Consider the following 27260-nt stretch of genomic DNA (forward strand, 5'->3'; position numbering starts at 1 on the left):
TGGTTAAAGGTCACCAAAGGTCACACAGCCCCCCTACAATGCCCAAATGACACGAAAATGGTCTCGTTTGTTAGTGCTACGTTTGTGCTGTTTTGTGCTGCTAATATTTCTGTTCTATCTATTATCATTTTTGTGTTATTAATGATTTATTAAAGGTCACCAAAGGTCACACAGGCCCCCTACAACCCCAAAATGACACGAAACTGGTCTTGTTGGTTAGTGCTACGTTTGTGCTGCAAATTTTTTTATTTGTGCTTTTATGGTTTTAAAGTTATAACAGTTTATTTATTTTTTTCAAACCCCACTCACTTTGCCCACCTTACAATCAGCACAAATAAAAACTCAAGTGTGTTTCTTTAGTGCTATGTTTGTGCTGTTTTGTGCTGTTTAAATTTCCTTTCTATCTTTTATCGTTTTTGCGTTATTAATAATTTATTAAAGATCACCAAAAGTCACACAGCCCCCCTACAATGCCTAAATGACACAAAACTGGTCTCGTTGGTTAGTGCTACGTTTGTGCTGTTTTGTGCTGCTAATATTCATGTTCTATCTTTTATCGTTTTTGCGTTATTAATGATTTATTAAAGGTCACCAAAGGTCACACAGCCCCCCTACAACACCCAAATGACACAAAACTGGTCTCGTTGGTTAGTGCTACGTTTGTGCTGGTCTGTGCTGCTAAAATTTTTAGTTGTGCTGTCAGCACAACTAAACAGCACAAAACAGCACAAATGTAGCACTAACCAACGAGACAAGTTTTGTGTCATTTGGGTGTTGTGGGAGGCTGAGTGACCTTAACGATAAAAGATAGAAAGAAAATTTGAACAGCACAAAACAGCACAAACGCAGCACTAAAGAAACACACTTGAGTTTTTATTTGTGCTGATTGTAGGGGGGACAAAGTGAGTGGGGTTTGAAAAAACAAAAAAACTGTTATAACTTAAAAACCATAACAGCACAAATAAAGGGCCAGATTCATAAAAGAGATACGACCGCGTATCTCCTGATACGCCGTTGTATCTCTGAGATACGATTATCGTATCTATGCGACTGATTCATAGAATCAGTTACGCATAGATAGCCCTAAGATCCGACAGGTGTAACTGTGTTACACCGTCGGATCTTAGGCTGCAATTCTATGCCGGCCTCTAGGTGGCGATTCCATTGCGGTCGGCGTAGAATATGCAAATGACTAGTTACGGCGATTCACGAACGTCCTCTTTGCCTGTCGATCTAAATTTACGTTGTTTCCGTAGAGATCCATCGCGTAAAACTAAGTATGCTCTCTAGGTGGTCTAAGCAATGTTAAGTATGGCCGTCAATCCCGCGTCAAAATTTAAAATTTCACGCCGTTTGCGTAAGTCGTCCGTGAATGGCGCTGGATGCCATTTACGTTAACGTCGAAACCAATGACGTCCTTGCGACGTCATTTAGCACAATGCACGTTGGGTAATTTGACGGACGGAGCATGCGCAGTACGTTTGGCGCGGGAACACGCCTAATTTAAATGGTGCCGGCCCATTTGAATTAGGCGGGCTTGCGCTGAGCGGATTTACGTTACACCGCCGCAAGTTTACAGGTAAGTGCTTTGTGAATCGGGCACTTACGCTGTAAACCTGCGGCGGTGTAACGTAAATGGGATACGTTACGCCGCCGCTGCGCAACATAATTCTCTATGAATCTGGCCCAAAATTTTTAGCAGCACAAACCAGCACAAATGTAGCACTAACCAACGAGACCAGTTTTGTGTCATTTGGGCATTGTAGGGGGGCTGTGTGACCTTTAATAAATTATTAATAACGCAAAAACGATAAAAGATAGAAAGGAAATTTAAACAGCACAAACATAGCACTAAAGAAACACACTTGAGTTTTTATTTGTGCTGATTGTAAGGTGGGCAAAGTGAGTGGGGTTTGAAAAAAATAAATAAACTGATATAACTTTAAAACCATAACAGCACAAATAAAAAATGTTGCAGCACAAAACAGCACAAACGTAGCACTAACAAACAAGACCATTTTTGTGTCATTTGGGCATTGTAGGGGGGCTGTGTGACCTTTGGTGACCTTTAATAAATAATTTATAACGCAAAAACGATAAAAGATAGAAAGGAAATTTAAACAGCACAAAACAGCACAAACATAGCACTAAAGAAACACACTTGAGTTTTTATTTGTGCTGATTGTAAGATGGGCAAAGTGAGTGGGGTTTGAAAAAAATAAATAAACTGTTATAACTTTAAAACCATAACAGCACAAATACATTTTTTTGCAGCACAAAACAGCACAAACGTAGCACTAACCAACGAGACCAGTTTTGTGTCATTTGGGCATTGTAGGGGGGCTGTGTGACCTTTGGTGACCTTTAATAAGTCATTAATAACGCAAAAACGATAAAAGATAGAACGGAAATATTAGCAGCACAAAACAGCACAAACGTAGCACTAACCAACGCGACCAGTTTTGTGCCATTTGGCTGTTGTAGGGGGGCTGTGTATGCGCATGCTCGTGATGTCATTTTCCCGACGTGCATAGCGCGAAATTACGTTACGCCGAGCTTTGTGGATCACGACGGGTCAATAAAGTTGCGTCGGGGAAAAAAAAAGATACAGCGAAAAAAAAAAATTTAAAACAAAAAAAAAAACGCGTCGCTGGACAGAAGGGTCTGCTTTTACAAGGTGTAAACAGTTTACACTTTGTAAAAGCAGCCCTAATTTTACACATGCAACTTAATAGTTAAGGAGAAAAAACGAAGCTGAAAAGCTTTGTGGATCTCTGTAAGTGCTAATTTGCATACCCGAGGCGGCATTTCGACGCAAAATGCCCCCAGCAGCGGATGCGGTACTGCATCCTAAGATCCGGCAGTGTAAGTCCCTTACACATGCTGGATCTTCTGTCTATCTCTTGGAAACTGATTCTGTGGATCAGTTTCAAAGATAGAAACAGGGATACAACGGCGTATCAGTAGATACGCCGTTGTATCTCTTTTGAGGATATGGCCCTAAGGGTCTACACTGGGAGGTGAGCGCCCATTTTTTCCATTGGTGGAGGTTTACTTACGGAAGTGACCTGCATGTTTACCATATCTGGCACCACTGAAGATATCACACATTGGTCTATTTTGATATATGGACTTATCATCAGCGCTGCACTATTTATTTACACATACACACACAGGGAAGTGATTTTTGATTGATTGGATCAATACCTTGGTTGTATTTTAGCTATCTGTTTAATCTCATGATCTGATCAATTGGAAAAACGGTTGTATTCATGGACAAAGCGTCTCAGTGCTACCAGTCAATTGTAATTTCTCTGCCCTGGCTGATTGACTTAGTTTGATCGAATCCAATCGAAAGTTTGTCTAAATTGATGAGAAGGGAGCTAATGGCTGTTTGTTTACAAGTTCAATCATGTTCGAATCATACATTGATCGGATAAACAAATTTGAAGCGTGCATGGTCACCATTATCATACGCTCTCTTTGTAAGGGGACATGTCAGGATAGGAAAATGGTTTTGAGGCTGTGAAGTTGTCCTAATCTTTATGTGAAGATTCAATTCCCTATAGCAGGCATGCTCCTATCAGCCGCCCCCCTTATTTCTGTCCTGTTGGCTTTTAATAATCTTTATTGCCAAAAAGGATTAATCCACAATTCTTAAGTCTTTAGTTGAAATCTGTTTCTCTCTCCCCCTGAATTAAAGATACATGCATTCTATCCTTTATCTTTCCTGCCAACACTAACTCTTTCTTGTCCTGCTTTTCAATTTTCTCTTTTTTTTTTTAACAATTGGCTCTTATTTTAGTCTTCGGCCTTTGGCGACGAGGGCAGACTTGGGCCCCCTGTGACCCTTTCTGTTTGTGTTGCTGTGTAAAGAAAGCATAGATGATCCAGTCCGTGTCTAATAACTGTACGCTTTATACATGTACGATGGAACAGACACAGCCTTGTGTCACTCTGTCACTAGAAAGGAGCTCCGAGTCTCATCGCTCTCTTCTGTGTAGCACTGTGTTACCCTGCAAGAGTGGGACAGACTCCAAGTCTTGTTTTGGAGAATTTCTGATTCTCTCAGCGACAGATTACAGGAAATAGAGGGACTTGTATCTGTCCATTCCGTCACCCTGTACGGTTGCATCCCTTGTTGTATTATTTATATCAGAAAAACCCAGAAAGGGGAAGGACCAGCCTGCATTTTCTGTTACCCTTTGATGGGAGGAATAGTCTGCGGCTTAATACAGCCGATGAAGTGGAAATAAACACACTGCATCTTTTCATTACAGAGCAGTGTTTGCCTCTGTCTTTCTCACTTCCTCCCCCGCTGATCCTAAATGGGTTTTAAATGAGAGCGATGTTCTTCCCTGCATGGAAATAAAATAAATTTCACTTCCACTGTGCCTGGAGGCTCAACCAGCCCTCAATTCACACACCACAGGAATATCGCAGGATTTTAAAGTAAAACTTTTGTGTCAGAACATAGGTTATCTAGCATGAAACCTTTTATGTTTGTGGCTAATTAATATATTCCTGGAATTCACAACTTTCAGTAATTTACTTTGTAAAGCAGAAATATCTTGTGCCCTGCTGTAAAATGTATCTCTTCACACAGAGCCCTTCTGTGGAATAACTTTATTCTGCAAAGATATGATAGTACTTTGCAGTTATCCCTGATTCTTTAAATATATAACTGTGTTTTATATCTTTTTATATTTGTAGCACCCTCCTAGGTAGGCGCTGGGCTGTCAGGTAAATTTTTTAGCGTCTCCCTTTGTAGTCAGTGGAGCAGTGTGTGATTGCTTTGTGCTTTTCTGGGTTTCATTGACTGCAATTTTGATTGCTCTCTCCTGCTTTCTGGAAGATTCCAGAATGTAGTGGGCTGGATGAAGCAAATAAGCAGTTAAATATTTATGTGGTTCCAGCCAATCCCTGGGGAGGGTGCCCAGATAGTGGTTGGGAGTGAGCATAAATAATTTGAAGCCTGCAGGAGCTGCCTGGTCTTTTCCAGGAGGAGTTCCCAGCCTGGATAGCTGTGGCCCTCCCAGGCAGCCCAGCTGACACTTGTCAAGAAGCTCATCAACGTCCCAGCTATGCTAAAGTGGGGGAAGGGGGTCTGTTTACTAAGAACCTCTGATGCTAAAGAAGTGGGATTTCACCTAGGATCCATTCTGAAGAGTACTGTGTTAGGCAGAACTGTTGTAGCGCTACCCCCGAAGGAGCTGCTGATTTTTTGTTGGAATCGGCATATTAAGTTACCTTAATGTGGCCTAGGGGTGCAGTTGGAGAACAAAGTAGTGAGCGAAGGTCCAGACAGTGAATAAAGATTTTCCAATGCTTTATTTCCAGGCCAACACGGCCAACATCAACATCAAATAGGAAGACAGGGTTGATGAAGAGAAAGGGAGAACTTTGCGGTATCAGGCCTGGATATGAACCGAGTAATGTCAGTTTGTGATTCGTCGCCACTCTAGCCAGAGTGGGTAAAGTGCCCCCGGACAGACCCTTCTCACTAGTCTGGCAGCCGAAGTGTCACTTTCAATTTGCTGGGAGGAACAGGCCTCTCTCACAGACCTGGCTCTAGGGCCTCTGCCACAGGCCTATTACTTTAAGCGAGCTAAATAGATGAATGGAGCGAATCCTCCCAGTAGGTTTTAGAATAGGTCACCGGATCCCCGATTGGTTCGTTCAAGCCCTGTTGGACAACCTGCCTCCGGGTTCTCCTCAAGCCGACCCCCCAATTGAACGGCACCCAGCCTGGGATCCTCTCAATAGAACTGGGGACCCAGTAAGTCACTGGAGTCCCTTTTTACCTCCGGATGAGGCTCTGTGTGATCTGCAATTTTGGCCAGGCGTGCCACGCCGGCGGGGTCCATCGATGCGAGCACCCTGAAGGTGGATGCCGCACCTGGAACCGGGACCCCGCAAAGCTTTTTGAGCACATGACACCTGTCACAGATATACTCTCCCCCAGCATGCCCCGCGAGGGAAAACTCTTCTGATTGGCTGCTGGGGAAAACTTGCTCTGAAAGAACCCCTCTGGTGCCAACTGCTGGCCAGGGATGGTACCGCATCCCTGGAGCACAGACTGACCCAGTGGACATTTCTGGAGCGACAGAAGTCCAAATTTAGCAATCTGTGAATGGGAGCAAAAATAACTCTCCCATTCCCCACTAACTTTAGCGTAGTGCCCATACTGAAAGTAAGGGGGCGCTACACTGTCTTTTTAATATTGACTGGATTCTGGACAAACATTTTTTTGGGCTCCACTCTCCATGCAATTTTGCTCTCCACCTGCTCTTAGACATACAGTAATAAGCAACAAGGCTCAAAACCAGTTTACTGCAGCAGATCAGGCATCAATTGATCAGACAGCAATTGTGATTAGTTGACAAAGGATATGGCATATCATTACCGCTCATTGATAGTTTGCTAGAGGTTACTGCACATCATTACTGCTAACTGAATGGTTGTTAGAGATTACCGCAGATCACTACTCTTCACTGACTGGTTGCTACCGTAGAGGTTACTGCACATTATTACCGCTCACTGCCTCCTCTGTACTGCACCCACCTTCATACTGCACCCACCTTCATACTGCACCAACCTTCATACTGCACCCATCTCCTCCATACTGCACCCACCTCCTCCATACTGCACCCACCTCCTCCATACTGTACTTACATCTTTCATACTGCTCCTACATCCTCTATACTGAACCCACCTCCTCCATACTGCACACACCTCCTCCATACTGAACCTACCTCCTCTATACTGCACCCACCTCCTCTGTACTGCACCTGCATCCTCCATAGTGCACGCACATCCTCCTTACTGCACCCACATGCTCCTTACTGCATCTGCATCCTCAATAATGCACCCACCTCCTCTATCCTGCACTCACCTCCTCCATAATGCACTCACCTCCTCTATACTGCACCTACAGTATATCCTCTATACTGCACCTAACAATTCAGCACTCTGCACACTCAGCACACTGCCACGGAACTAACTTACCTCCCAACTTCTCAGAGTCTGCAGCCTCACATGTTCACCAGCAGCACCGTAGCCAGCCCCACCCCCGGGTCTCATCAATTAGAGTGCCTGAACATTAGCTGCTGGGGGAGGAGATAGAGGGAGGGATCTTTCCCCGGCAATCAATTCTTCTGTTTCTTGTAATCTCTAAAATTAATTTATTGTTTAGATAATGGTTTCTGATAGTATGTAATAATTCATTATGATGATATATAGAGCAAGTACATGGACATAATAATTATTACAATGTACCCCATAGTACCAATAGGAACCCTATAGAAGCTACTGGCCAAACACGTAGCGATCCATTGGCGCTGGTACTGTGATTCTGGTAGTTTGGCCTCCAGTCAGAAGGGATCTTCTTCGACTACAGTGATACCATTCTATGGGCCATCTATGCGGTTTTCAATGTTCAGCCTCCCCATACATTCATATGGGACATTGTACCAAAAAGACATGTCTACCCTTTTTTAGAAATAGGTTTTAATGTGATTCAATACATTTTGATATTTTATTATTATGTGAAACCATTTTCTTTCCTATTGGGATTATAGTGGCATCCTTTAAAATCCGTTTTTCTATTTTTTCATTTTTTTGTGCTTCTCCGGGGGTAGCACTACATATTGTTATATACAACTGTGTCATTTATCTTGTTTTCAAACCTGACAATAGCAGAGCATGCTTTCAGTCTCTGTCCATAGAAAATCATTACCATACTTGTGCTCGTAATGAATGTTTGACATGAACTGTTAAAGGCTTTCAGGCTGGATTCACACCTTTGCATGTTTGCTTTTGCATTATCTACTGAACACAATTGAGAAGCATCAAAACGCATATCATGGCACATGTCAGCACATCATGACACGTGTTAACATGCATTGATGCATTATGATGTACTGTACATTGACATTCAATACAAAATGCATTCCAACACATGTTAGCCTACGTTTTGATGTGTTTCCATATAAATGGAAATCTCATCACCTCTGGAAAATGCATAGATGTGAATGAGAGCTTAAAGTGACACTAAACCCTGGTTTTAAAAAAATTATTTGTTTTCTTAAGGTGATTCCTAAAGGCAATTTTGCATAGAGCGGACACTTATCTTCCCCCCCTCCCCTATTTTTTCATACGAGTGCCCCCTCAGTAAGCCATGTACCAAGGGGGCTCCTGAGACGATCTGTGAGCATCCAAAGACACACACAGCATCAGAAAACCACGTCCCTGCTCCCTCCTTACAGGAGTTTGACTTTTAAATTTGAGAAAACTCCATTATGTGTGTGACATCGTGTGACTGCAGTTTACATACATCTGTGCACCCTGTGCTTGCTTTTGGGTATGTGTGAGGGGGCAACAGGGGTCCAGCAATTTTTTTAAAAGTATATTAGCTTATAATAAAATTTTCTAAACGTTATCTTTACTTGATTGCTATCACAAGGGATAACAAAACTATGTGATTGCATTGGGAAGGTGACAGGTGCTCTTTTTGGAGACATTGGGGGTCTAATAGACCCTAATATCTCCCTTGCCCACCAATGCATGTAACCGAGCACAGCTCTGCTGGTTTACATGTGTCTCCTGGCTGTACTGGCCAGGAAATAATGGATCTGAAACCAGAAATTACAAAATCGTCATTACAGTACCTGCCCCCGATATTGTGTCAATCTTGCCTCTGTTAGCAGCGAGATTGTCACCTGTAAGCCCCATCGCGGGAGCCAGCGCTTGCCACCTCCAATGGACTCCTATGGATGCGCGGCTCTGCCGCTCCTCCCTCTCACCGCCCCCGATGGATTCCTGTGGATGCGTGGCTCTGTCGCTTTTGCCGCTCGCCACCCCCAATGGATTCCTATGGATGTGTGGAATCTCGTGGGGGTGTCAAGCGAGAGAAGCACAGTCTCGCAGCGGTGATTTCCAGCGCAATCCCATCGCGCTGGAAACACAATATCGGCGGCAGGTACTGTACTTGCGGTTTCTTTGTTTGCAAGCGGCGATGTTGGGGGTGAGGACACTGCGCCACCCACTCTGTGAAAGTGATCAGTGGCTGTAACCATTAGCTTGTGATTAACGGTTCACTGTTTGGATGTACATAGTAGGTCCAATGAGCTGGACTAGTAAACAAGATAGTAAGCATCTTAAAAAAGCTTGTTAACATGTATCATTCCACTTGTACTTTGTAATTTAACCACTTCCCCCCAGCCACTGTACATAAATGGCCGGGTGGGAGCTTCCACATTCTGTGTGGCCATATCTGTACGTCACACAAAATGGTTGCCCATAGCGCAATACTGTGATGGCTGTGATCTGTGAATAGAGCCCGTCACAGATCTGGATTCGGGTGCTGTGATTGGCCCTCCCTTTCATGTTATGGCTGTGTCCATACACAGCCTTCACAGTGTAAACTTGTATCTCTGTTTCAGCTCTCTCCCCGCTGAGCTCAGTGAGAGCTTAGTGTGGGGGGATTGCTGCAGCCTGTGCTGACAGCTCTCTGTGTAAGTGATGATTTTACACAGAGCGCTGTCACAGATCACACAGACTGCAGCCATCCCCACACAGTACACAGAGCACCACTGTCCCTGTCCCATGAACATCTTTTCAAGTGTCTCCATAAATATCTTTACCAGTGCTCAAAACATCTGTCACAGTGTCCCATAAACATCTGTACCAGTGCACAAAACATCTGTCACAGTGTCCCAGTATCCCATGAACAGCTTTACCAGTGTACCAAAGCACAAAAACATCTGCAATAGTGTTCCATTACAACATCAACATCTATCAGTGTCCAGTAGATGATCAAAATCTGTCATAGTGTATGATGCACAAAAACATCTGTCAGTGTAAGCTAAGCCAGGTGCTGGTCCAGGGTTCTGGGCAGTTTCTGATCTTATGGTCGCGATCTTTCCCCAGCCTTGACTGGCTCTGTGATGTCAGCCAACAGTGAGCTTCAGCCCGCTGTCCAGCTGAAAACAGGTCACAGGAGTGAAGAACGAACTGCACTCTTGTGATCCACAGGGGATGTACAATAAAACAAGCTTTGGTACTTTCCATTTAACATTAGTGTAGCACTCTCTACGGTGCCAGTGTAGGCAAATGTATGCTTATGACTCATGATAAGTTATGTGAGTCTGTAATTGGGTCGGGTTACTGTAGGTCAGGCTGGATAGCTGTACAGAGGTAGGACTCTGGTATCTCCCCCTGGATCTGGAAGCTGGCAGCAGTTTCTAGAAGTTAGTGGGCAGTGTCTATGAGGACCTAATTTGCATTCTTAAGGGAGTATGACCAATCCCCAGGCAAAGGATGGATCAGCCCTTAAATATGACAGAGCCTAGCCCGCAGGGGAGTCAGGTGGAAGATGGAGTGCTGAGGAGGCTGTCGTGGCCTGGGGGGGGGGGGGACCCCTGGGTCTGGGTGGGGCTTTGGCTCCAGGTTGGGCATGGGCTGGCTTGGTAATATCCTATCAGGATCATGTTTTGAGGAGGAATCCTACCTAAGGAGCAGAGTGAGTACATCAGCAGACACAGGGATTCACAAGGGGGAATATTGCCATATGTAGAAAGATTTCTGAAGAACAGCACTATGCCTAACCCTTTTTTTCCTTTGCCCTGGGAGATCTTTGGAGTAGCCAGGTGGGCTGGTAGTTTTTGCAGGCAGTGGAGCTGGGAGCAGAGAGGAGATAATTCTGAATTCAGATTGCAACAGACTGTGCTGTTTTCCTAAAGAGGGCTATTAGCTCCTAGTCCTCAAGGGACTTTTTGCTGCTGATCCTGAAGGGCTGACGGTGTCTAGGATCCTTTAACCACTTCAGCCCCGGACCATTTTTCTGGTCAATGACCAGGCCACTTTTTGCGATTCGGCACTTCGTCATTTTAACTGACAATTGCATGGTCGTGCGACGTGGCTCCCAAACAAAATTGATGTCCTTTTTTCCCACAAATAGAGCTTTCTTTTGGTGGTATTTGATCACCTATGCGGTTTTTATTTTTTGCGCTATAAACAAAAATAAAACGACAATTTTGAAAAAAAATAATATTTTTTACTTTTTGCTATAATAAATATCCCCCAAAAGATTTATATTGGTACTGCGACCTTATGGCGGACACATCGGATACTTTTGTCAAATTTTTGGGACCATTGGCATTTTTATAGCGATCAGTCCTATAAAAATGCATTGATTACTGTAAAAATGTTACTGGCAGGGAAGGGGTTAAAACTAGGGGGCGATCAAGGAGTTAATTATGTTCCCTCATTGTGTTCTAACTGAAGGGGGCGTGGGATTGACTAGGGGAAATGATAGATCGCTGTTCATACATTGTATGAACATACGATCAGTCATTTCTCCCCCTGAAAAAAACGGGAGCTCGGCGGTGATCGCGCCCGCTGGGCACTCGCATCAGCACCAGGGGCGAGCAGGGGGCGCACATCATTAGTGGCCGCAATGCAAAATCACATTATATTACGTGATTTTGCGCAGCCAAGCCGACCTGCCACCGTAAAACTACGGTGGGCGGTCGGCAAGCGGTTAATTGTACAGAGGAAGGAAGTTATCTCCACTCATTGTTTCTGTCAAGTTTGGCATCCCATAACCCCGCTACCCCATCCGAGGCTGACTTCTTGTGTCTGGATGCAAAATGAAAAATGCTTGTTGCCTGGCTGTGCAGGAATAGGGGAGCCAGTTACCAGTAGGGGTGCAACAGATCACAGTTGATCCGTGATCCGAATGGGTGACCCCCTTCGGATCGGAACACACTGTGATCCGCGGATTGCCACGGCTCCGGAGCTAGGCCGAAGCCATGGCCTTTCCTAATGTTATGGCCGTAGCTCCGGAGCTAGGCCGAAGCTGCGGCCTTTCCTAACGTTATGGCCACGGCTTCGGCCTACCTCCGGAGCTGCGGCCATAACGCTAGGAAAGGCCGCGGCTTCGGCCTAGCTCCGGAGCCGCAGGAATAACATTAGGCTTCGGCCTAGCTCCGGAGCCGCGGCCATCTTGGTACACCCGGCGGCGGCCCTCCTCTGTTTACACCCACAGAGGAGGAGCCCGCACTCGTGGGACACACGCTGGGAGTGCCTGAATGGGTGTAGGAACCCTTACAAATCTGGGGGGGGGGCATTTTTACTCGCCAGGTATATTCTTATTCAGTAAACTGCGAGTTGTTTATAACGTGTATGTTATTTTGAAGTAGGTGTTCGGAAGCTGAATGCGCCGAAATTTTTCAGCATAATCAGCAGCAGGGGCATACCTAGAGCATTTGGCACCCGGGGCGACTCCTATATCTGGCCCCCCCCCCCCCCCCAACTTTAAAATGTAAAAACACCCCACTGTGCCCCCTGCATACATCTGCACCCTTCAGTCTCTCTGTCACTACTGTGTAACCCCTCTCCACAACTGGGCCCCTTTACATTACACAGCCCCTGCACCTTTGGACCCCTTTACATTATTAAACCCTCTGGACCCATTTACATTACACAGCCCCTGCACCTTTGGACCCCTTTACATTATTAAACCCTCTGGACCCATTTACATTACTAAACCCTCTGGACCCCTTTACATTACACAGCACCCACCACCTCTGGACCCCTTTACATTACAAAACCCCCTGCACCTCCTGGACCCCTTTCCATTACACAGCACCCTGCACCTCTGGACCCCTTTACATTACAAAACCCTCTGGACCCCTTTACATTACACAGAACCCTGCACCTCCTGGACCCCTTTACATTACACAGCACCCTGCACCTTCTGGACCCCCTTACATTACACAGCACCCTGCACCTCCTGGACCCCTTTACATTACACAGCACCCTGCACCTTCTAGACCCCCTTACATTACACAGCACCCTGCACCTCCTGGACCCCTTTACATTACACAGCACCCTGCAACTCTGGACTCCTTTACATTACTAAACCCTCTGGACCCATTTACATTACTAAACCCTCTGGACCCATTTACATTACACAGCACCCTGAATCTCTGGACCCCTTTACATTACACAGCACCCTGTACCTCCTGGACCCCTTTACATTACACAGCACCCTGCAACTCTGAACTCCTTTACATTACTAAACCCTCTGGACCCATTTACATTACTAAACCCTCTGGACCCCTTTACATTACACAGCACCCTGAATCTCTGGATCCCTTTACATTACACAACACTCTGCACCCCTTTACATTACACAGCACCATGAAATCTTTGGGTTCACACGTGTGTCCTGGAGTTTGTTGCAGTGTTGGGGTATACGCAGTTTTTCTGCATTTTATCTCCATTTTTAGCTGCAGTGCCACAGACTTCTATTAGCTTGTGTAATTTTACTGTGTTTTCTGAAAGCTCACCAAAGACGCAGTAAAGAGAACATTTAGTGCGCTTTCAGAAAATGTTGCAAAAATGTGTAACCCAATAGAAGTCTGTGGGACTGTAGTGAAAATTGAAGTAAATGCAGGAAAACTGTGTATACACCGGCACTGCAACTGAACCACAGTGCATCAGTGTGATCCCACTTGAGTGCTGGTTCATATATATGCGATGCAGGAATCAGTGCGATTCCTGCATTGCATGTTGCTTGTCGGCCGTTCACGTTGTCCTTTGCAAACTGCTACGGGTGTCAATGTAAATTAATGACACCCCCAGATCGGTTGGCAGATCACAGTGAGAACTGTGAAATGGTGCAGGAATCAGATTGCATAGGTATAAACACCCATCCAATCCGATTCCAGCGCAAACCAAAAAAAGGTTTTGGTGCCAATGCGATTTCAGCCATACAGGCTGTACTCACTGAGCTGTACTCACTGAGTTGTTAGAATTTAACAGAGAGTGAGGTGCACAGTAGTGTGTCAGTCTGCCTGAGCTCTCCCTGCGCTCTCAGCATATCACATCGCTGCTGCACTACCAAGCCCGCTCTCACTGTTTCATACAGGGGAGGATGGGGGAGCCGCCTGACACCCCCTTAAAGCGGTGGTTCACCCTCAGTGACACCATTTTACCATCGAGACAGGCATTGTAGCGCGAGCTACAGTATGCCTGTCCCGATTTTTTTACCCCCGTACTCACTGTGTACTCGTACATTATAGATTTCGGCTCCCGCGGGGAATGGGCGTGCCTATGGAGAGGGAGGATGATTGACGGCCGGCCCTGGCACGTCACTCTCCCCGAAGACAGCCAGAGTAGGTCTCGGCTATTCACGGCGCCTGCGCACAGGCTATGCGCAGGCGCCGTGAAGAGCCAAGCCTATTTCGGCTATTTCCGGAGAAGCGTGACGCGCCAGAGCCGGCCGTCAATCATCCTCCGTCTCCATAGGCACGCCCATTCCCCGAGGGGAGTCGGTATCTTCGATGTACGAGTACACGGTGAGTACGGGGATAAAAAAATCGGGACAGGCATACTGTAGCTCGCGCTACAATGCCTGATTTTATGGTAGAAGAATTTTTTTTTTTTTTGGGGTTTATAGGGTGAACCCCCGCTTTAATGTGTGGCACCTGGTGCAGCCCGCCCCTTAGTACGCCTCTGATCAGCAGTGCTCCAAGTCCTCCTAACCTGGGGGGGATTTTACCATACCTGTCCCCCCCCCGCATTATTTCCTGGGATGCGCCCCCCCGGTTCCTACACCCATGAGTGCCTGTACTGCCTGAGGGGGGTCTCTTGCCCTGAGAGGAGGGGGGGTCTCTTGCCCTGAGAGGAGGGGGGGTCTCTTGCCCTGAGAGGAGGGGGGGTCTCTTGCCCTGAGAGGAGGGGGGTCTTATGCCCTGAGAGGAGAAGGGGGGGGTCTCTTGCCCTGAGAGGAGGGGGGGTCTCTTGCCCTGAGAGGAGGGGGGAGTCTCTGTACTGAGAGGAGGGGGGGTGTCTGCACCGAGGGAGTACTATAGTGGGGAGGGGGGTGAACAGTGGGGGGGAGATGTGTATAGAACAGCGGGGGGGGGGGGAGATGTGTATATTACAGTGTGGGGGAGATGTGTATATTACAGTGGTGGAGAATTTTTTATTTTTACCGATCTGAAAAATTATCCGAATCGTGACTCCTGATCCGAGGAACGATCCGAACCGTGAGTTTTTTGATCTGTTGCACCCCTAGTTACCAGCATCCCTTGCAGGGGTAGTGCTATATTAGCATGAATACATTTTCTACTAGAAATATAGAAACAAAATTTGCCTCTTAATTTTATGGTAATCAAAACCATGGCTCTGTCTACCACATTTTTTTCGGGGTTCCTTAACTGTGGCTGATTGACCTCCCATCTGATGGTCCCTGCAAAGTTCCAGGGCCAAAGCCACTTGGCAAAATCAGCAGCATGACCCAATTCTCTGTATAGCTGTCAGCAGGAACCTATTCTCAGCACTACTATAATGCCGCGTACACACCATAGTTTTTCTTGTCGTTCAAAAGCCCATAGTTTTTCATGACGCAAATCCTCTCCAGCCTGACTTGCATACACACGTTCATGCAAAACAACATCTGACCAAAGCGCAGTGACGTACAACGCGTACGACGGGACTATAAAGGGGAAGTTCCTTTCAAATGGCGCCACTCTTTGTGCTGCTTTTGGGCTGCATACTTGATCCTGAGCATGCACATTTTTTTCCCACTCGGAAAAGCATAGACAAGACCATTTTTCACGACAAGAAAAAGACTGACATGAAACACGAAGAGAAAAAAGAGAGCTGGTTTCAATTTTTTGCGGGCAGTTTTTTTGTTGAGAAAAATGCTAGGGTGCATACACATGACCGGTTTTCTCAACCAATATAAAAAATGTCAGTTTTCTCGTCGTGAAAAACGGTCGCGTGTACGAGGCATAAGGGTTCCATTCTTTCTACTGATAACCAATGTAAGGAGCATTTTTTTCCCATCGACTGCCGATGAATTGGTTTTAGTAAGACCTAAAAATTATTTTAAGGGTTCCTCGGGGGTAAAAAGTTTGAGAAAGGCTGCTCTATAATTTACTAGCTCCCTAGTAACTTTCTTTAAAGAAAATAAATATTTTTAGGCCTTATACACAAAGGAAATTTTGCAAAATAGAAGCCTTTCCTCGTGGCAGCAGCGTTTTAGTATAAAAAACACCTGATGCTTGCAAGACCCAGTAAGCCAGAGGATTTTCGGTTGGAAAGTTGTCCAAGTCAGACCTTGGGGCTGCGGACTAAAAAATTGTCTGAACGCATCGGTCAGACGACCACCTTTTCCACCGTTCCTTCTGTGACTGACCGAAGCCTCGGCAACACGTTGTCCAGGACCAGGATTTTGTAACCTCCCAGTCTCTGGGAACGCGTTGCACAGACCTTTCTGCAAGGCCTCCTGAAGATGTTTCATCTTCTGCTCCCTCTGCGCCGGCAAGATAAGGTCCGCAACCTTATTCTTGTAACGTGGATCAAGGAGAGTTGCCAGCCAGTAATGATCCCTCTCCTTGATAGCACGAATACAAGGATCCTTCCGCAGGCTTTGCTGGATCAGGGAGGCCATACAACGTAGGTTTGCTGAGGCATTCGGTGCGGAGTCCTCTGCGTCACTGAGGACGACATGATACACAGCCACCTCGTCCCAGCCGCGTACAAGTCCATGGGTTTCTTGGGACTGTAATTGATCCCTTGAAGACTGCTGCTGATGCTGAGGGCTAGGCTCCACCTCCATGCTGACACAATCCTCCTCCTCGTCCTCTTCCTGTGTGATAGGAGGCAAGAAGGAACACTGTCTGGATGAAGTGGGCCCTGAAGAGGAAGTCCTCCTCTTCCTCCCTCTGTTCTGCCTCAAGGGCCCTGCCCATTATTCAACGCAGCTCCAACATGTGAATAAGAGGGACAGTCACACTGATGCATGCACTGTCTCAGCTCATATCCTCGTGGCCTCCTCAAATGGTGACAGGACAGTGCATGCATCCCTGATCATGGCCCACTGGCGTGGGGAAAATAAAACAAGCTCCCCTGACCCAGTTCTGCTGCCATATTGGCACAGACACTCATTGATGGCCCTCTGCTGCGTGTGCAGCCGCTGCAGCATGGCCAACGTAGAGTTCCACCTGGTGGGCATGTCACAGATTAGGCGGTTCTTGGGCAGGTTGTATTCCCTTTGGAGGTCTGCCAGCCGAGCACTGACATTATATGACCATCGGAAATGACCACAGACTTTCCTGGCCTGCTTCAGGACATCCTGTAAGCCCGGGTACCTTCCCAAGAACCGCTGCACCACCAAATTAAGGACATGAGCAAAACAGGGCACATGGGTCAGTTGTCCCTGTCGCAGGGCGGAAAGGGGGGGTGGTGCCATTGTCACAAACCACCATTCCTGGCTTAAGCTGGCGTGGCATCAACCAACTCTGAGCCTGCCCCTGCAGAGCTGACAGAACCTCTGCCCCAGTGTGGCTCCTGTCCCCCAAGCACACCAGCTCAAGCACCACATGGCATCTCGTTGCCTGCGTACCTGCGTAGCCCCTTGAACGCCTACGGTTCTGAGGACACATCAGCACAAGAAGAGGCCACAGAGGAAGAAGAAGAGGAGGAGGGGGTAGAGGAGAGAGGTGTCACAACCAGTAGTAGCATTTTGGAGGCGTGGTGGCGGAACAACCTCCAACACTACTGTACCTTGTCCTGCGTCCTTCCCAGCTGCCAGCAGAGTCACCCAATGGGCCGTGAAAGATAGGTAACATCCCTATCCATGCCTGCTGGACCATGAGTCAGCGGTAATATGCACCTTACCACTGACTGCCCTGTCCAGCGAGGCATGGACATTGCCTTTCACATGGTGGTAGAGAGCCGGAATAGCCTTCCGTGAGAAAAAGTGGCGTTTGGGAACTTGAGCACATTCCACAAACTCTAGGGAAGCTGAAACCAGGTTATAAAGAGTTAAAAAAATTCAAGTCCATAAACTTTATACTCCATAGAACATTCGTAGATAGGAGGGAAGGTAAATGCATACATACATATATGCGTATATATATATACAGTATATATATATATATATATATATATATATATATATATATATATATATATATATATATAATGTGTGTGTGTGTGTGTCTGTCTAAAAGGGATATGCCAGCTCTGTAAAAGACAAGAAGGGGGGGGAGGAGGGAAGCGCTCCCTAAGTGTAGAGATTAAAATGTGCTTTATTCACGCAAGGATTAGGAACACTTAGAGGATGAAAAGTAGTTTTCAGGCTCGTAAAAAAACAATTGAGAAGGAGGTGTAGAAGCCTTTAGCTTCCTTCCAGGTTCCCTGTAATTTTTCCAGGCTGTGTGGAAAGATGGAGGGTCTTTCGTATGTCCTGTGGTCACCAGGAAGCAGGAAACAGGAACAACAACGAGCGTGGAACGTGGCTGGAAATGATGTCACCGGAACAGGATATGGCCAGACTAGGCAGTTAGAGAATGGGAAAAGAATAGGCTATTTGATCGGAGCTCCAGCTCCTTCTACAGGCCCGTAGAAGGAGCTGGAGCTCTGAGCATATAGCCTTTTATCTGCTGGGTCGACCTGACGCATATTTGTGGTGGGCAATCCGCAACTGGTTAAGGTATACAGAGCAGGGGGTATGTCCTATGCCTACATACATTTGCTACTATAGTACATAGCTCGCAACTGTTCATGATTATGAGGCACTGTCCCTCATTCCCCCTTTCCTCTTCATTTGTCCCTCATTGTGGTCTGATCTATATAGTTGTATAAAAAAAAGGACTATTAATTTATAAAAAAAAATTTTTTTACAGTGCTAAACTGTTCATCCAATTTCTAAACTGATGCATTTGTAAATTCTAAAAGCCAATATAAGGCATGTGTCCCTCATGTTCACCTCAGAGAATTGGAAGATATGAAAAAGCCATCTGTAAACTAATAGCCCCCATTGAGAACTCTGTGTTAAAAATCCTCAAACTGAAACTTTAAAAGCTTCATCAAAGGAAGTGCTTTCTGAAACATTTGCAAATGTTTTGTAAAGTTTGATGCACTATCCTCATATAAACTGAAGCCTAAAACTGAAGTACATACAAGGCCCTTAAAAGACCCTCTCACCAGAACATTCATTTCAGTAAAAATCTTTCTTTAAGATGATATAAAAAGTTAATATAATTAAGCCATGTTATATAACTCTAAAAGCCTTGCTTGTGTAGATATCCAAAAGGCCTATCACTAAAGTGACATGCTACAGTACTCTTTTTCCGCTGTCCCCCCAGTAGCTTCATAAAAGGTTATACAGGAATAGGGATGAGCCGAACACTGTGAAAGTCTATGGGACATAAACATGAAAAATCAAAAGTGCTAATTTTAAAGGTTAATATGCAAGTTATTGTCATACAAAGTGTTTGGGGACAGGGGTCCTGCCCAGTGATTTTAATAATGCTTAAAGGTAAAACAATAAAAGTAAAATACTCCTTTAAATGTCGTACCTGGGGGTTGTGTATAGTATGCCTGTAAAGTAGCGCATGTTTCCAGTGTTTAGAACTGTCACTGCACAAAATGTCATTTCTAAAGGGAAAAAAAGTCATTTAAAACTACTCGCGGCTATTCATGAATTGTCGAGTTAGATCAAAGTCATTGAAAAAAACAACCAAAAAAAAAAGTGTGGGGGTCCCCTCAAATTCCATATCAGGCCCTTCAGGTCTGGTATGGATTTTAAGGGGAACCCTGCCCAAAATAAAAATGCGCTGGAACGCATACAGCGACTGCGCGATGACATCATCGCCCGGCGCCGCGTGCGTTCCAGCCTGGAACGCGGAAGTGTGCCGTGGATCACCGCTGCACCTCAATCACCTGTTGCCTGCCTATAAATGTTTCCAGCCCCATTCAGACAGGGTTCTATTATTGTCGGCCATAGCCGGCTTGGCTATAATCAAGCTACAGGTACCATCAAACCATAAGCCTGTAAACCATGCCATCCTGGATGCCTGCCTAATTGAAACTAATGCAGACTGCCATGCTGGGACACCTTAAAGATATCTTCCTCCAGAAGACACTTCACTACAGAAATCCCATTGCTGCTATCATACTACAACACTCATCCTCTGCAAACGGATAAGTAGTATATTTACATCATTCATACTGCTTAGTGTTACCTTCTTCATATATTGCCCTTATCAAGTACTGTATTTAAATCTGGATTATTGAATACAATCTTGCTGTGTCTTCAGCTGTCCGCACTCTCAACTCGACTCAGTTATACTTGCCTCTCCTATGCAAATATTACTTGCTTACAGTATTCCTATTTACTACGTGCTTGACATAAGTTATTACTTGTTTATGGGCCCACGCCCTAAGTTACTGAACATGTTCACCTTAAATTGTCTATGCTAAGAAATGCAGGTATTTCATACCTGCATCCTTAGTGGCCTAATGCATTTCTTTATGTTAAAGTGATATGATGCAAAGAAACCCCAAACTCCTGTGTTCTGATTGGAGTAAAGCCAGGGGTCCAGTACTGATAATCACTTGCATATAGAAGTGCATTGGAATCTTTATGTGCATTATAATCTTTTAATGCTAAGGATTGGATGCATGTTGTAATACGTCCTCCCTTAGTAGCTCAACACATTTCATTGTGTGAGAGAGATGATGTAGAGAACCCCCAAACTGATTGGAGTGACGCCTGGGGTCCAATACTGAAATCTCACAATACATAGAGAGGTGCATTGAAATCTTTTGCTAACCGCAGTTGTGGTTCACTCACGTTCACCATAGTTTGTGACACAGGGGAAACATGCACTACTTTACAGGAATACAATACACACCCCCCAGGTAAGAAATTAAAAGGAATATTTCACTTTTATTGTTTCACTTTAAGCATTATTAAAATCACTGCTCCCGAAAAAAATGCAGTTTTTAAATCTTTTTTTGCATTGATACATGTCCCCTGGGGCAGGACCCAGGTCCTCAAAAAATTTTTTTTTTTTTAGGTTCAAAATATTTATTGGTATTTCAAAATAAGTAACCAATTACGTATCGTTACATTCAGATAACAATTTGACAAATAATATGACAACATTCTATAAAGAATATGGAATACAATTGAGACATAAGATCAACAGATCAGTGTGAGAATACGCTATCAAATATCAAACAATATACATCAAAGAGGGAAATATAATCCAGGAATCTCCAACAGAAAGTAAAAATCACAAACCAAGGGAAGAGGGGGGAAGAGGATTAAGAGAGAAGATTCATACGATAGTTTTTTTTTATAAATATACCTGTTTAATTGACAGCTACAACATTTTTAGGAAGGTATTAATATCAAGTTGAGATAATGTTCGTATATTCTGTAGAATTGGTAAAATTGAGTCAGCAAGCCCATTTTTCATGGAATTTTTTTGGAGTGTCTTCCATTTCAGCAATTCTATTAATCCTATGAATCCATTCTGAAATGGAAGGGGGAGAGGCATCTTTCCAGTGTGTCATGATGCATAATTTAGCTGCATTAATTAGGTGCATAACAATCTAATTTGTATAGACAGAATGGGACAATGATGTGTGGTGCAATAGGTATTGAGCAGCGGTAAAGTCTGGGACAAAAATAGTGATGATTGGAATGATACGATGAACTTCTCTCCAAAATGTTTGTATGTGTGGGCATTCCCATCAAATGTGTAAAAGAGTCCCAATAGAGGTTTTGCATCGCCAACACAAAGGTGGGGATGAAGGGTCAGATTTGAGAATGGGTAAAAAATTACATAAATATAAGTCTTTCAATTTTAGTGGTATGGAGATTAATTTAAAGAATGAGAAGTCTTCCAAGAGGACAGGTATTGTGATGATAGGTTCAGATAAAAAAAAGTAGAATGTCATCAGCATATGCAGCTAACTTAAAACATCTATTTCAATTCCTCTAATACTAGGATTATTACGAATTTTGCAAAGGAGTGGTTCCTGAGTTAATATGAAAATGATGGGGGATAAGGGACATCCCTGGCGAATCCCGTTCGACACGGAGAAGGCGTCCGACAGGCATCCATTTATCTTAATTATTGCAGTGGGTGATGAGTATAATGCAAGAATAAATTGTAACAAATGATCACCGAATCCCATGGCCTTTAATGTTTCGGTCATGTAATCCCAGGCCACCCTGTCAAATGCCTTCTCCGCATTTGACAGGGTGACAGAGAGAGAGAAAAAAGCCAGGTCCAGAAGCGCTAGTCAACCAATGATGGACATTGATGGCTTTTTGGGTATTGTCCCTGGCCTCTCTTCCGGGAACAAAGCCTACTTGGTCTAAGGAAATCAAATTAGGGATCAACCTCAAACATTTTTTATGACAATAACTTGCATATTAACCTTTCAAATTAGCACTTTTGATTTCTCCTATAGACCTTTAACAGTGTTCCACGGTTTTCGAATTTGCCACAAACACCCCGTGAACATTGTTTGAGTCAAACATAAAGCTCATCCCTATACAGGAAGGTAAGGGGTAGAGGAGCTTGGCCAATGGAGACAGTAATTAGATGCTCAAAAAAAGGAGAGGCCTATCACAAAGCTTTTTGCCCACCTTCTGTTAGCAATAAAGATAACAAAAAAGATATATACAGTATTAAAAAATAAATATATATATTAAATAAAATGTAAAAGCACCCCTGCTGCCCTCCACACATACATTTGAACACAAACACAGAGTGTAGAGTGTGCATGTGTATGTAAGCGATGATTGCACAACACATATCGAGTATTTAACGGCAAAGTGAGAAAAATAATTCTAGCTTCCTCATTTATGGTTAACTCTGAACATATGAACTGTAAAGCAATTAAGTATGAGCTGAACTGCCCTGGATTCGGTTAGAGCAGAGTCTGGCAAATGTTGAACTTCAGATGCTGAACCAAGACCTTTTTCAATCCAATGGGAGCCGCATCTGTCAAATCAAAAATGCACATTTTCTGTGCCAATCGGCAAAGTGTTGTCAAAAAATTGCATATGGGCATATGTGTGATGTCCCCTAATATTTTAAGGAGGATTTTTACCCCCCAAAAAGTTTGAGTTCTCCCTAAAAATCTATACCGATGCAATAGTGAAAAATAAACGTGACATGGAGGCAAAACCAAACCAACAACCTAACTATAATGCCCTGTACACACGATCGGTCCATCCGATGAAAATGGTCTGATGGATTTTTCCATCAGTTATCCGATGAAGCTGACTGATGATCAGTCGTGCCTACACACCATCAGTTAAAAAAAACGATTGTGTCAGAACGCGGTGACGTAAAACACAACGATGTGCTGAAACAAATGAAGTTCAATGCTTCCAAGCATGCGTCGACTTGATTCTGAGCATGCATGGATTTGAAACCGATGGACGTGCCTACAGACGATCGTTTTTTTCTATAGGTTTTTTATCCATCAGATCATTTTAAAACAAGTTCCTAATTTTTTAACCAATGGATAAATAACCGATGGGGCCCACACATGATTGGTTTAGTCTGATGAAAACGGTCCATCAGACCATTTTCATCAGACAAACCGATCGCGTGTACGCGGCATAATAAGCAATATACAAATGGAGGAAAGCTGACATAAACAGGGAACAAGGGGAGCAAAGATGGGGTAACAGGATACAGGGTGGGGTTACACTGTTAAACTGGGTGGATTACACTGGGGAGATTACAGTGCAGGGTATCTAAACTAGGGTGTGTAATAAATATATTGCGCTAGACTGAAAAAACAAGCTAAACTATAGGCAGCCAACACAACAAAGGATAATTGTGAATAGACGTGAAAAAATAAGTGTAGCGCCAATGAGAGAACCACCTGTATGGCGGAACTAATATAGGGCCAAGTGACAAATGTTAATCACAGACCACGAGCAATACGAGCAGACCACGAGCAATAATGCTCCTCAATTAGTAAGTGAATATAGTAAAAATGCACTCACAACAACCGTAGTATCGAGTAAATATCAATTACCCTGTGGGTGAACAAGTGAATCTGAAAAATCCAAAAAACAAATAAATAAAGATGCTGCCACTAAGAGGACTGCCTATAGGCAGAGCTGGTATGTCAGTCCAGTGACAAATGCAAGCCGTGAACAATGTTACTTCCCCAGTGGTGGACCACCCACACTGTAAATGGGTGAAGTGAAGTATGTCAACCACAGTTGCAAATATTCACAATATACTGGTATAAATATCCCCTGTGGATGAACGGGTGATATTAGTAAAACTTGAAAATATTATATTTAGACGCCCATAAGTGAGCCACTTGTGTGGCAGACTACTATGAACAGTAATATATCTTCAACCTTAATCACACATGCTATGGGTAATAATATTAGCAACAGCTGTGAACTGTGATAGCAAAGTCCCAATCAGAAAATGGAAAGTTTAGTCCATACACCTTGCAGATAGTACGAATGTAATTCCCTTTCAGATAAACTCGGACCAAATAAATGTTGCAAGATAAAATCCCTGGAAATTTGGGAACAGGTTAGGTTAGATACTTCTTACCGGATGGAGTAGTCCCGCAACTCAACATACGGTGGGGGGTCTCAAGGGCTTTTGTGGGCCGATTGCCCTCTCTGGTCACCGTCAGGATGTCAGTCCTTTGCGTTGGTTGTCCTAGACGTGATCAGTGTCTGATGTATTCAAGTTGCATCCGTGGCCAGATTTTTCACGCAAGCAAGCACCGTAGTAGTGAACCAAACAATTCCAATTGGGGAAAAAGGAGAAAAGGAAAAAACTCCTCATAGTGTAAAATTGTAAAATTCTTTGATTTAATAAAAAGTTTCAAAAATCACACTGGTTACAAAAACAAATCATATCTAAATCCAAAAAACACACGTAGAATAAAAAAGCACACAGCAATCCCCCACCTTGGGTGTATGGGCAAATTGTATTCAATAGTGTGCAGTGGGAAAAGTGGTAGGACCAGCGTACCCGACCGGTTTAGTCTAATAGAGACTTTAACAGGGGTGTACAGCTGGACCCCACTTCTCCCTGCACTTATATAGTCCTCAGACCCACCTGTGTGTGACCCCATTCTCCTCCGCCTGCTGATGCCGGCGTGCGTGCCAATCTTGTGTTGCTTCCGGGAACATGCGTTCCAAGTGATGGAAGTGGATGGGCGGGGATAGCCAATATACTTCATTATTTTATTCCGGGTCCAACCCCCGTGGAGATACTAGACGTCTCCCCCCAAAGTTCCTTCCTCCTCCCAATAGGGGGATGAGGATTGGAGCGTCACATGCCCTCAAACCTAGCCTGTCAGCTTCACCTCAGTGAGCGCGACAAGCGTCATGACGTCACGCGCTAAACCAGCATACAATACGCGCTCGGCCTGCGCAACGTGTATAACACATGATGCGGAAGCGCAGCAGCGTCATGCGTTCCATTCACTGACAGTGTGCGCTCCATCAGGTTCATAGATCGTCGTAGGACACCGGAAATAATGAAACACAAACAACCGGAGACCTGTCAGATAATTAATCTCCCACAGGCCATGGTGTTTTTTAAAAAAGAAGTATAAATTAAGTCTCTGCAGAACCTCATATAGTGGAACAAATCTGCTCAGCAGACTAATTATCCACTTTTGATCACCAAAAGAGCAGAGACAGTATTTAGCATTAAACTTGGTCTCACGGGGGTGGGTAGTGGTCAGTCAGACATTTTGAAATACCACAACTGATAAATACCATTACAAAATACCAAAAGAGGCGAAAAAAGTATGGTTACAATTAACCTAAATATATCAACCATCCCAAGTCAATCATTTAGGATTGGTTGATAAAGGCATTTACATCCCATTCAACATATAGGCCATAAGGCACGTAACATTGAAGTTGATATATCCAGAATACCTCAAGCTTAGATACCCCTCGGACACTAGGTTCCCCCCTCCAATGGGGGACAAACTTGTCGATGATTTCAAAGTTAGTACCTTTCCAATTTTTTGTTGTGTCGCTCAAGGTAGTGCCTGGGCACCGTATGATTGGTGCGGCCTTTTTTAATATTGGTGATGTGTTCACCTACCCTTGTGGAAATACTCCGTAGGGTACGACCAACGTACTGTTTTCCACAAGGGCAGGTGATGAGATAAACTATATGCTTGGTAGCACATGTAAAGAAGTGTTTCATTGGGAATTCCACTCCTGTAAAAATGGATCTGAAACAGGTTGTCTTTTTCCTTCCACTCACATTATGTAAGCAGACGTTGCACTTGACTGGAGGTTCTGAAATATTAGGGGCAATTTGGTTTTTGAGTGACGTGGCTCCTCTATAAATCACCCCGGCATTAATGGGAAGCGAAGGTCCCAGAATTCGATCGCTTTTCAAAATCTTCCAATGCCTCCTAATGATCTCTTTAATTTGCTTATATTGGGTAGAAAAGGTGGTAAAAAAAGAATTCTTAAATCTGGTTTCTTGAGCAATTTTTGCCCGTTCCACCATTAATGTGGTCCGATCAATCATGGTGATTCGATCGATTTCCCTATCCACATCATGGCTGGAATATCCCTTATCGGTGAACCTGTGTTTCAAAATTTGTGCCTGGGCCTGAAAGTCTGTGAGGTTTGAACAGTTGCGTCTAATACGCAGCAACTGGCTGCGAGGCACAGAGGTCAACCAGGAAGGGTGGTGACAACTGTCTGTCGGAATGAACCCATTCCGATCTGTGCTTTTAAAATAAGTTTTGGTCATCAAATGGTTGTCTTGGGCCCATATTTCTAAGTCCAAAAAGTGGATATTGGAGAAACTAGCTTCATAGGAGAGGCTAATTCCAACTTCATTATGATTGAGGGTAGACATGAAGTCATCTAGGGACTGTCTGTCTCCCCTCCATAGGAGGAGGATGTTGTCTATGTAGCGAGCTCAGAGAATGATCTCTGGTCGATTAAGAGCATGATGACATCCTCCTCCCATTTGGCCATAAAGATATTGGCCAAGCTGGGGGCAAATTTGGCCCCTGGCTACCCCTTTTTGCTGCAGGTAAAATTCTCCACCATACCAAAAGTAGTTGTGTGAGGTAGCAAACCTCAATAGATCCAAACGAGCGCGTGTCGTATGCTGGTTTAGCGTGTGACGTCACGACGCTTGTCGCGCTCACTGAGGTGAAGCTGACAGGCTAGGTTTGAAGGCATGTGACGCTCCAATCCTCGTCCCCCTATTGGAAGGAGGAAGGAACTTTGGGGGAAGACGTCTAGTATCTCCACGGTGGTTGGACCCGGAATAATATAATGAAGTATATTGGCTATCCCCGCACATCCACTTCCGTGACTTGGAACGCATGTTCCCGGAAGCAACACAAGATTGGCACACACGCCGGCATCAGCAGGCGGAGGAGAACGGGGTCAC

This window comes from Rana temporaria, chromosome 2 (assembly GCF_905171775.1).
Source record: "Rana temporaria chromosome 2, aRanTem1.1, whole genome shotgun sequence".
Taxonomy (NCBI): Eukaryota; Metazoa; Chordata; class Amphibia; order Anura; family Ranidae; genus Rana; species Rana temporaria.